Source organism: Triturus cristatus, chromosome 6 (genome assembly GCF_964204655.1).
Source record: "Triturus cristatus chromosome 6, aTriCri1.1, whole genome shotgun sequence".
Taxonomy (NCBI): Eukaryota; Metazoa; Chordata; class Amphibia; order Caudata; family Salamandridae; genus Triturus; species Triturus cristatus.
This window is the reverse complement of record NC_140589.1, coordinates 629,854,491-629,867,344: the sequence shown is the minus strand read 5'-3', so window position 1 is coordinate 629,867,344 and position 12,854 is coordinate 629,854,491.

Here is a 12,854-nt window from a genome sequence, read left to right as displayed (position 1 = left end):
CGACACAAGTCGACCCAGCCCCTCTGCCCTACCACCAACGCATGTCAATAAAACCGCTACCAAACCACTGTTCCCCTGCCTTCAAGCGCCTCCCTCCTATATGGATATCGAAACTCTGCATCACAGAGCGGCCAAATTAACGCAAGCATCCATAACTCCTTTCTGGATCTAAAAAACCTCCTTCATCTCACTGAACTTGCTTCACTGACCTCAAGCCTCCATTGAACCTCACGCCCCTTCCTATCACTGAGCTCCCCACTCACCCACTACCACTATTCCTGAGACACCTTCGCCCTCGCAAACAACCATGCCACCTCGCGGAGGAGAAAATTCTAGCTCTCCTTCTCTCCTACACCTCTACCATTGCCAACCCGAGTCCACCAGACCTCACTGAAGAGGAAACTCTAGCCATCCTCCTTTCCTACAACTCTGCCCCAGCAACCCCTAGTCCACTAGATGTGAATGTCATTCGCAATCATCCCCAACAGATACGCTACCCTCCGCAACAGAAGTGTGGTTGATAGCAACCTAGCGCCAGTACTCCTCTCTGCCCCATCGCACGACACTCTCTCTGACCCTCCTTTGTCTGGCTCCTAATTAACTGCCGTACATCAGTTAAGCATGTCGCCGATATCGCAGATCTCATACTGAGCCAAAACATTGACTTATCAATCCTGACTGAATCGTGGCTCAAAGAATCCTCATCTCAATGCCTAGACCTCCTAGTCCCTCCCAACTACAATATTGCAAGGCTGGATAGGTAATCCAGCAAAAAAGGGGGAGGCATTGCCTGCATTTACGGCTCTAATTCCTTGTCACGGAACTCCTGGTGGATACCACAGGCTCCTGTGAATACCTCGTACTCTCCATATGCAGCAACTCCACACAACTGTGCAATCTGCACATCTTTTACCACCCCCTAGGCACAAATGACATCTTTACTGACCACCTCATGGAACTCATTACAGCCAAGGTTTCCTCCAACTCCAAAGACATTTTCCTTGGTGATTTCAACCTTCACCGGAATGACCCCAATGACCCTCATGTCAACACCCTCAAAGATCTCCTGCCGACCAAGCCCTAACCCAAGTCTGTTCACTCCCTATACACTTGAAAGGCGCCACTCTAGACTGGATCATCGCCAAGGAATCAACCGTCAAGCTTATTGCTATAGGCCCTTGTGATTGGTCTGACCACAATGCTATCACTTTCCTACTACCTGGGACCCTCAAGACAAGAGCTCCGCAACAGGTGATTCCTAAACGCTGGGTTAGAGACACCAAGAACCTTGGTCCCAGGGAACTGGCAGTCCGCTGCAAGTCTGACCTACCCCCCAATATCACAACAGTCAATGACCTCAACGATCATTACTCTGGGACTTTAACTAACATTCTTGATGACCTTGCCCTGCTAAAACTAAAAAGAACCCAAATCAATGACAGAAACCCCTGGTTCAATGGATCCCTCAACAGTGAGAGGAGATCCCTGCGGCAGTCAAAAAGAATTTGGAGACAGCACCCCTCAGCACACATTTAAAACTTCTCTGCCAGGCCAGAATTGCCTACAACAGAAACATCCTCAACTCGAAAAAAGAATTCTTCAGATCTGAACTGGGGAACGTCAAAAACAGAACCCGCAAACTCTTCAAACTGGTCGAACACCAATCAAACAAACTGGGCAAAAGATCGAAAGAAAACCCCAAGTTACTAATATCATCTGAGGAATTCTCCTCCTTTTTCGCTGACAAAATCACAGCCTTAGGAAACAAACTTAGATCCGCAACTTACTCTCAACCCCTTCTAGATCTACCTCCTCCCTCCGTGCCGCCTCCTCAGGCTTCACCCAAAAACCAAGCACACTGGACCGACTTCAAAATCTACGACAAACACTCTGTCTCGAAAACCCTAACAACCACTTTAATGACCCTCTCCCCGCTAACTGCCTAGCTGCCGCCTCCCAATCCATCATACCCAGCTGGACAGCAATATTTAACGCCCCCTTCTTCAGGGATCCATACCCAACTCTCTGAAAGCTGGCCAAGTACTCCCCATTTTAATAAAACGTTGCTGGATCCTGCCTCCCCTGACAAATTTAGACCTATTTCTAGCATCCCACTCTTAGCTAAAGTTCTGGAGAAATGTGTGCAACAGCAGCTGAGCCAACATATCACCAACTTCCACCTACTAGATGACCACCAATCTGGTTTCAGGTCTGGCACAGCACGGAAACCACCATTCTCCATATCGTGGATGATGCCCTCCTAGACCTTGACCAAGGCAAAACCTGTCTCCTAATCCTCCTCGATTTGTCCTCGGCCTTCAACATGGTCAACCATGAGAAACTACTCAAATGCCTCAAACTCAGGATGGGAATGGATGGCTCTGTTCTTGAATGGTTTAGGTCCTTGCTCCACAACCGATCACAGAGAGTCCGAATTAACGGTAACATGTCTTCTCCCTCCCGGTCACTGTTGTAGTCCCCCAAGGATCAACCTTGACCCCCACCCTCTTCAACCTTTACCTAGAACCGCTTAAATAAGTACTACACACCATGAATATCTCATACCACATGTAGACCGACGGCACCCAGATCTACGTCAAGATCTCCTCTCTCGAGGAGATTCTTTCTATGAACGAAGTCTTGAAATTGACAGTCCAATGGCTCTCCTCCAATCAACTCAAACTCAACACAAAGAAGACAGAATTTCTTCTAATTTCTCCACCCAAAACCAACCCTGAGACTCAGGTATGGATTAAGGCATCACAGCCTTAAACTGCCCTTCCACCATCGTGGGCTCGGCCAATTCCCTTGGAATAACCCTAGACTGTAACTTGAACATGCGGGACCACAACAACTCGATGGCCAAATCAGCCAGATTCCAACTGAGCTATCTAAGGAAACAGAAACCCTTCCTTGATACTCCCAACCTAAGAATGGCAGTCCAAGCACTAGTCATCTCAAGACTGGAATATGGCTGCTCTACCCTCTCGGATTTACCCAAGATCTCCCTTGCACCTTTAAAAGGCTGCCTCAATGCGGCCGCCAGGCTACTAACAGGCTCAAGGAAGTTCAACCACATTTCACCACATCTGAGAGCTCTGAACTGGCTTCTTCTACAGGCCAGAAACCAACTCAAAATGGCATGTATCACGCACAAGGAATTATACTCAAGCTCCTCTGCACATCTTGCCCAGAAACTCGTGATATCGGGAGGAACCAGAAACTTGCGGTCCTCCAGAGACCTCTTGCTCCAACCTGCACATTTTCGGAAAAAGAAATCTTACAATCGGGCTTTCTCTGGGTCCACACCAAGAATATGGAACTCACTCCCGCCCGCCATCAGAAGAATCTCTTCTGTGGCTCGCTTCAAAAAGAATGCCAAAACCTTCCTAATGGGCAAATTTCTCGCCTAAATTTTGCCTCTATTTCACACAGAGACCTTGCTCTATTTCCTTTCTAATGCATCCCCTGGAGGACAAAGACACTATCCTTCCGACACCTCCGGGCATCCCTACAGGGACCTGGGGACCTTTGTTTCTCGTTAAATGTAAATGTAAATTGTATTTTGTCCCTTTTATCCCTTTGTATCCAGCCCCCCACCAAGTCTTTTGTATAATACTGCTTGATTCCTGTAAAGCGCTCTGATATCCTAACGGGTCAAGTTTGCGCTCTATAAAACTCAAGAAAGAAAGAAAGAAAGAAAGAAAGAAAGAAAGAAAGAAAGAAAGAAAGAAAGAAAGAAAGAAAGAAAGAAAGAAAGAAAGAAATATGCCAAAGAAAGAGCATAATCACAAACTCTTTGACCAACTGTTATGCTGTCAGTCACATAAGTGTGGAAAATACTGCTTAAGGACATCTCGGAAAAAAAACATTACCCTAAATGTCGGTTTTGATTTTCCAGACTGATTCTACAAAACGAAGAGTCAACAATTTTATGTCATCTGTAAGACATGCAGTTACAGGGAAATCACCCAAAAATACTTGCAATCTTAGTCAAGTCAAGTCAAGTCAAGAGCATTTGTATCGTGCACATATCACTCACACGAGTCTCATGGCGCTTGTAGACGGCTCTGATAAACGGACCAGATCTAATTTCCAAAAAGCCAGGTCTTCAACTCTTTACGGAATTTACTATGTTCTGGAATGCTATGAAGGTAGAAAGGCATTTTATTCCAGGACGAAGGTGCCAAAAAGGAGAACGAACGGCCTCCTTGCCTGACGGTGTTGATTCTTAGAGGGATCAGCAATGCCGCATCGCTGGAGCGTAGCATCCTGGACTGGTGATACCAATTAAACTTTGTCAGCCAGTATTTTGGACAAGTTCCATACATATGCTTATGAGTAAGACATAGTATTTTAAAAAGAGGTCACTTTTTCACCGGTAGCCAGTGGAGAGTGTTTAAACATGCTACAGAAGGAGATCTGTCTGGGCGGTCAAGGACCAGTCTGGCAGCGGTGTTTTGTAGAACCTGAAGTCTATTTAGAAGATCTTCATTTATTGACAACAATATTGTGTTGCCATAATCCATTCTGTTAATGATCAGACCTTGTGTCAGGGGCTTTCATGCCTCCATGGAGAGCCATTTAAAAACCCTTCCTAGGCTACGCATGACACCAAAACAAGTGCCAACGACATGGTTTACATGGCTCCGCTTGGATAGACAATCGTCCATGTAAAACCCCAAATTACGGACCATGTTCTTTGGGGCAGGGCAAGGGCCAAGTCAATAAGGCCAACTGTTGTGCGACCAATGGTTGATAGCTTTACCAAAGAGCATGATCTCTGACTTGCCCCCGTTTAGCTGGAGATGGTTTGATCTCATCCATTTGTCGACATGGGTAAGACAGTTTTTAAAACGTTGCTTAGTGTCATTAGGGTCGGGCCTAGGGTGATCAGAATCTGCGTGTCATCAGTGTAGGATATGACATCAAAACCATGTGACACCTCAGCCAAAGGGGTCAGATAAAGATTAAAAAGAGTAGGGCTCAGAATAGAGCCCTGTGGGACTCCCATCTTTAGCAGTCTTTCACAAGAAACAAAGTTTCCCATCTGGACGGTAGTTGTACGTTCTGATAGCTGATAAACCATTTAAGAGCATTCCCCCTGACACCAACCTCCCAGAGCCTTTGTTCAAGGATTTTGTGGGAGATGGTGTCAGCAGACAGATCAAGCTGGACGAGGATACCCGATTGATGTTTATCTAGAGCTAGTCTGATATTATCAGTAACCTCAATCAGTGCTGTCTCCGTACTGTGCGCCGTTCTAAAGCCGAACTGAGAGGGGTCTAAAAGTCCATGGCTCTCAAGATGGTTTACCAGCTGTAGGTTCACAAGAGACTCCAGCATTTTCCCAAAATAGGGAAGTAGTGAAATGGGTCGGTAGTTTAGAAGCACCTTGGGATCGGCTGTCGGCTTCTTTAAAATAGGTCTGATTCTGGCTACCTTCCAGACAGAAGGAAAATCAGCTTCAGAAAAGGATTTATTAAAAAGATTAATCAATCCATCTGAAACTGTGGGTGCCATAATAGAAAATAATTTTGAGGGAAAAGGGTCAGCGGGGGAGCCTGATTCTATCTTTAGCATAGGTGAAGTGACAGACTTATGGTCACATTCTATAAACTCATTTAAAATGCTGGGGGGGTCAGGTAAAAAACAGGGCAGTTCTTCGAAATGGGTGCAGTTATGTATGGGCAAAAAGTCCGATGAATATTCATAATTTTTCCTTCAAAGAATTCAGATAAAGAGTCGATCCAGTTTTGGGAAGCAGACACAGTAGGCAGATTTATAGGAACAGTAAATTCTTTTAAAAAATGAAAAAGTTCCCTGGAGGAGTTTTCTGCCATTGTTATCCGATTAATCGAAAAAGGATTTATTTGCCAGTTTTATTTCATTCATATAGATATGATGCTGTTTCTTATAGCTTTCACAGTCAGCAGGGTTTCTACTTTGTCGCCATAATCTTTCGGCAATTCTGCACAGACTTTTAGTGGTTTTTAGTTGATCAGTAAACCAGGGGGCGACTCTAGTGTTAGTCTTAACATTATGTAAAGGGGCAATTATGTCTAGAGTGGTCAAAATGGCTTTATTAAATTGTAATGCCATATAGTTGACACTTGCTGCTGGGTCTATCGGGTCAGGGCAAAAAAACAATTGAAAAAGAGACGGAGTTACTTTGCGCCAAGATCTGCGCAACACGACTTCGCTATCTGAGATTGTTTTTTTTTTAAAACAGTTGGAATGGCGAATTTCAGTAAGTAATGGTCAGTCCATACCAATGGTTCAGGGGGTTCCATAGTCATTTCGGAGGCATTCGTAAATAGGAGATCCAGTGTGTGGCCAGCGCAGTGGGTGGAACCAACCACCATCTGAGCAAGACAAAGGGAACTCATATTAGAGATTAGTTTGTCAGTGTCTGGGTTTAATAGCATTTCTGCATAGTGATTAAAATCTCCGGTCAGGAAAAAATTATCAGAAGCTAAGACATGGGGCGCAATAATTTCTAATAGCTGATTTGAGAAATCTCCTTTTATACCGGGGGGTCAGTAAACCAGTGTCCCTCTCCAAGAACCATTGCAGAGGCCAGTGATCTTAGGTACATATTTCTATTTGACTGTGCATTATATTTTCCAAAACAGTAACCGTTAAGGCACATTTGTAAGCAATTAACAAGCCGCCCCCTCTTTTCTCTTTCCTATTGAATCGGATGATTTTATATTGTGAGGGGAAGGCGATGTGTACATCTGGAGAGGCGTGTTCCTGAAGCCAAGTTTCCGTAACTAAACATATGTCGGGATCAGTTTGATCTAATACGCTCCATATCTCAATAGGATGTTTGGAGATGGAGCGTGCATTGAAATAAATTGCTCTGAGAGATCCAGGAGGCGTGTTGTGTTGGCTGGGGCCTAAGGAGCGGTTAGGTGCTTTAAGGTCAGTTGGAACAAAAGAACGCCTATTGTCAGGGACCCTCGATAAGTCAATTTCCCATACGCCTGTAAATTTATCCAAAGAGGTATTTAAATCTTTTATTTCTTGACTCGTGTATTGGAAAAAGCCCATGATTTCTCGGGCAGACAGAGCAATTTCAGGTGGAGTATGGTAAGAAAATAGGAAAACACTAGGTCCAGAACAGGGACAAATAATCAAATATACAGGGGTCCTGGCTCCTGGCTACGGTCAGGCGCAGACGGGCTTGCTTTTGGTGCGCCGCTGGCGCGCTGCTGCGCGCGTCCTTGCCCTTCGCCCAAATAAATAGAAGAGAGGCGAAGAAGGCTGGAGCGCTAACCTAGAGCTTCCGGTTGCACACCGGAAGCAATGCAAGCCCCAAGAGACCCTCCGTTCAATCGGCACACGCCGTGACGGACCGGGGTCAGAGGCTGCTATCAACGAGAGAAGGAGTTTAAAAGACAGTAAGCGTCAAATATGTTAAAAGTTTTTAAAAGCAATATGCAAAATAAGCAATTATTCAGAACAAGTGACACAGTATACTAGAATGATAGGTGGTACCTTCGCAAGCATTACAACATCCCAGCAGCGGCCAGTAACCAAGAGCAGCAGCTGCTAGAAGATCACATGGATCACAATGGATCAACAACTACAGCCCTTTAATTTTAGATGTGTGGGTAGCTAACATGGATATACAATTTGTTGCATTTAACTCTATGGCAGTTGCAAGTTATGTTGCTTCCTACATGAAAAAAGCTGGAAAGAGAGATGTTAGGGAAGTATGGGAAGAGATATCTGCAGAGCAATCTTTAAACAATAGGTTGTACCAATTTAGTCTTAAAATGTAATCTCACCCAGAGCTCAGTAATTATGAGGCTTGAGACTGTTTGAGATCTTCAAGCTTAAACAGTAAATTATGTGGATTAGTTTAGGATTGTCATCAGTACGTTGAAGAGTTCTCAAAATCCTACATGTCAGGGATGGACTGGCCCATAGGGCAATCAGGGAGTCACCGATAGGCTGGTCTGAAAAGTCACTATGAGGGCCTGTTGCTTGACTATTTTGGTCCTATTTGTTGTTTTGTTGGTTGTTTTTTACTGTTGCTGTCCCAGATATTATCATAAATGTTGACTGCAACTTGCAAAAATACATTAGTTCTTACCTACTATACAAAACACTTCTTTAGTGCATCTTTAAGAGTTGTAAATTAACCCGATTTGCAAATATGGCCCACTTTTTTAGTTAGCAAATTTTGTAGTGGTGGGCCACTTTTATTTTGGCCTGTTTTCTATCTTAGTCTGACCCTGCTGCCTGAATTTGAATACTTTTCACATTTGATCCAACAAAGACATTTAAAAAAATAAATGATGAATACATATTACCCAAATAGAATCGCTGTATGAAGCTGCTCAGTTCTATACATATTGACAATTATATAGCAGAAGATATCAATGCTGGAAAATTTAGAGTTCAAGGGACCAATGATAGTTTAATACATAACTCAATACTTACTCTCATTAATCATTGGAAAGTCACTTGTAATAGAGGAGAAAAAAAAGTTATTCTACTATTTAACACTTCTACAACTATTTAAAAGTGGTGCAAAGAAGAAGAGATTATAGGTCCCTTTGAATCCAATGAAAATGCATTTAATGTATAAAAGAATGAGTCTGCAATCCCACAATTTCAGACATATTTAGAAATGTTGGAGCAATAAATAGCAGAATACAATAACATTAATGCTGCAGTACAAAGCAATACTGCAACAACTAATAACAATTCCACTTCTAGAACTGCTGATCCAATTGGACAACCAATAACTAACAATGAAGTTCTGGTTGCCTTGGATGAGGCTGAACATGCAATGGGTGAGGTTCAAAAGGACATGGAGAATTTGGATCACTTAGAATCACAATTAAAATCAGAACAACTACGAATATTCATTGAAATTAAGCAAGCAATAGATCATAGACTTGAACAAGAAAATGGATTATGTGATTGCAGTACATTTGAACCTATATTATAATATGTCAGCTTCCAAGCTGGAACTGAAAAAGCTTTCTTATCAAAGTAATTAGCGCTTACATTCATAAAGATGCAAATTCAAATTTAGCATGTGTAGTTATTGTTCCTATGGGATCATCAGACCATACCGTAAAAGAAATTCAATTACATTGACTACTATTACTTCCTGTGGAGCCTCACCCCAAATTGGAATACTTGAAATTAAATACGGATACATGTCAAGTTATTGGGAGAGTTTAAAAAAAAAAACATTTTAATCATCAATGAAATCAGCATAGCTTCTAATTTAATGTTGACATTTGTTTGTTTGCAGATGCAAGAAGTAATTCGAACATCTTCTGACATCCTGTTTGGAGGGAAATGTGCCATTGTTTTTCAAGACTTATTACAAATTATACCTGTGAAAGATGCACCAATTTTAAAAAAAACTATTGGAGGAGCAAACTTGTAATTCATTTGGAAGAAAAGGGAATGTTAACATTTGGATGAATTTTACATGCAAAGAAATAATACATAATATGAGGCAAGCTTAGGATAAATAATATGCATAAATAGTAAAAGGCCTTCATCTTGACTTTCTCACAAAAGAATCAAACAAAATTCCATGGAAACGAAGTATAACTATATTGTTTACTGACCTTCATTCACCTCCTCAAGTAATGCATTAACTTATTTCACAATCACAACCTGTTGTTGGTTTAAAGCTAACTCTTCAAGAATGTGCTGGAATAAATAACAAAATGCTACGTCTGAAAGAACAATAAATTGTACATCTCCTTCCCTTGCAAACATAAAGCAGAAAGTCGTGGAGTAAACAATTCTATTACCAAAAATTTTGCAACAAAATATGGATAAATCAGCATCACATATAGCAGGATTGGAGAAAGATTTGCATCTTTGTAAAAACTGTCGTGTAATTTTATGATGCAATTTATATGTAGAAGAAGGAGTTCTAAATGGAGCCATGGGATATGTAATGGAGTTTCTGACAGCTGCAAATAATGAAGAAATTGAATATATTGTTTTCAAAATTGAGCAAATTGAAGATGACAAAAAATCATGATGTACAGCAAGATTCTTACGTATAACAGATTTATCTTAGAAGAGAACAGTTTCCTTTTTATTTGGCTTATGCGGCTACAATACACAAATCACAATGACTTAAAATAGATTCCTCAATATTAAATAATCGATCTACATTATTCAAAGAGGTTCTGTCATACGCTGGTTTGTCTCATGTTAAAACAATAAAAAATTCCTTTGTATTTTAGATCTTGATAACACAAGTAACGCAGACAGTAGCTGTATAACCAAATACAATCATTTGTGCAAGAAATACCCTTCTCAGTTGGATGGATATCCAACACTTTAGAAAGCAAATAAAAGTAAAATTGTATGTAACTACAAATTATGAAGAAAAGTTGGAACAACCTCAAAAGAACAAACAGAAAACAAAACAAGGAAATTATAGGATGTCAACTTAATAATCAAAATAACAATAATTGCTACAGCAATGTCATTGTTAATCTACTTTTCTACTTACCTTAAAAGAAAAAAAGTAATACAGCAACTAGTAAATCAACCTTTCTGCAACATTTTAACAAATCTTCTGCATCAAATTGTGTCAGAGACTCATATATGGCACTCTACAAGTGGCATTAGAGATATAGTAGATATGAGCACTGAAGCTATTCAGTTTTCAATCAATCAACACTAGGGGTGGGCGGAATTTGCGGAATTAACCTTCGCAAATTATCGCGAGAACGTTTAAAATTATCGCAAACAAGCAGAAATATCGCGAAGATGCGGAAGTTTTTTTCCGGCATGTTCGCGAGATTTTCTGCATGGTTGCGGGTCGCCAACTTACCCATGTGGTTGCTTGCGGGCGCGGCCATCTTGTTTTGAGTTGTTCTCGCGGTGCATGATCGCGAGAAGAAAGACGTGATCGCGCGACGCATGACGTCACTGCGGGCGCGAACTGTCGCGAGACAGCGCAAATGGCAAAAAACAATACAACATCTCATGGAGAACGCGACCGGATCAAGAAAACTTGTCGGCGAACGCAGGGATTCAGGTAAGGCGATCGCGCGCGCGCGAGAATGTATCATTTTACAGCGCGAGCAAGAAACAAATTATCGCCAAGCTGCGGAAACCGGAATTTTTGACATTTTCGCGCTCTCCGCGGAACGCAAAAATGTCAAATTATCGCAATTTCCGCGAACGGAACGAAATTTTTGCCCAGGCCTAATCAACACCAAGATGCTCAGGAATTCTGTACGGCTGTTCTACAAGCAATAGCTTGCAAAACACACCTGAATTCTCACCTCTTTGGTCTAATATACTTTTGAGACCATGAATGTTTGCATTGCCTACATTCAAACTTCACTGTTACCTATTTTGAAAGGTTTGCATGAGTACCAATACCTAACTGTAAATCAATTCAATTATAAAAATATACGTAAAGCTGTGCTATCAAACTTCTGTTCAAACTGTCAATCAGAGCTAGTGTCTACCCTTCATGTAGTTGGTTTGCCTCCTGTTTTCTGAAGTCTCATGAGCACAAAATACTTCCTATAATTCTGCTGGTGCTGCTGAATTCTGCCTTCCGTGAGTCCTACCCTTTCCAGAGTTGTCCCCTCCATGCTCTGGGCCTCATAAGTGGGTTCTGCAGCTGCTTTCATTCCCTACAGCTCCTGGGTCCTTAAAATCAAGTGTTTGGGCTCTTCGTGACAGCGTAAGGGCCTATTCGCACTCACTAGGTCTGTGCTGCTCATTCGAAGGATCAGTGCAAGCAGCCACAACATCGTCTCCTTGCACAGCAAGCATAGCAGCCCGCATCCCTGAGGCCCGTCTGCTGTCTACAATGCTGAGCGGACTCTTTGTAACTGCAGAATCATCACTGGTGAAGCTCTACTTGTTACCCAGCAACCGTCTCCCCGCGAATGAGACTCTTGGCTCAGCTTGAGAAGGTAAAACTTCAGCAGAAACTGTTTAGAACTTTTTCCTACCCTTGCTTCATCGCCGTCAGCCTGAACTTTGGATTTACCCTTGTCTAGCATGACCTAAAGTGACCTTTTAGCACTTTTGTCTTCTAAGCACTGATTTCGGTTTATTCTTTAAAAAATAATAGCCAGTGCTACTTATATGATTTTTTGTGTAACAAATTTTATTAGGTTTTTGCAATAAACCATGGCCAAGACAGCCTATAAATATACATAGGAGGTTGTAAAATATACCCCAGTGAAAAACTTTAACACAGAACCTGGCAGAGACAATCCAACACTAAACACATATTGCCAACACTCATGCTGTGGCACTATAGCTTGGTACCTCAACATTAAGCTGGGGGTCCATAGTTAGAACTGGGGCCATGATACTACCCTTGTAATCTGCCCATCTCCACCAAATCTTTGCTTGTTTGTGAGGGTATTCCCTTGCCTAGAGCACCCCTACCTCACGGCCCATGCTATGGTCCATTCCCCTTTTTCAGGCTCCAACTGATGGAGGTACATTTTCTTTCCACATTCTAGCAAATTCTCTTTTTGCCAATGTGAGCTCTAAAAACAACAGCTGCTTTGTATATCTGTTCCCCCCTATTACCTCCATGCTGTGTTAAAGAATTACTTTAGGGTCCAGTGGAATCATCCAAGAGAGAACCTCCCCAAGGCAGACATTACCCCTAGCCATCAGCGGGTCAATGTCCCCACAGTCTGTGGACTGGAAGAAAGTCCTCAGAGAAATAAAAGATGACCCCTCCCACAGGAACCAGCTCAAGTCCGCATGAACTTGTCAAAACCATGACAGAGGGATAGCGTATGGGTAGTTCTGGAGTTGATATATCAGTGAGGGCAAGGAGACAATTTTGATTATTGTAGACCATTCTAACA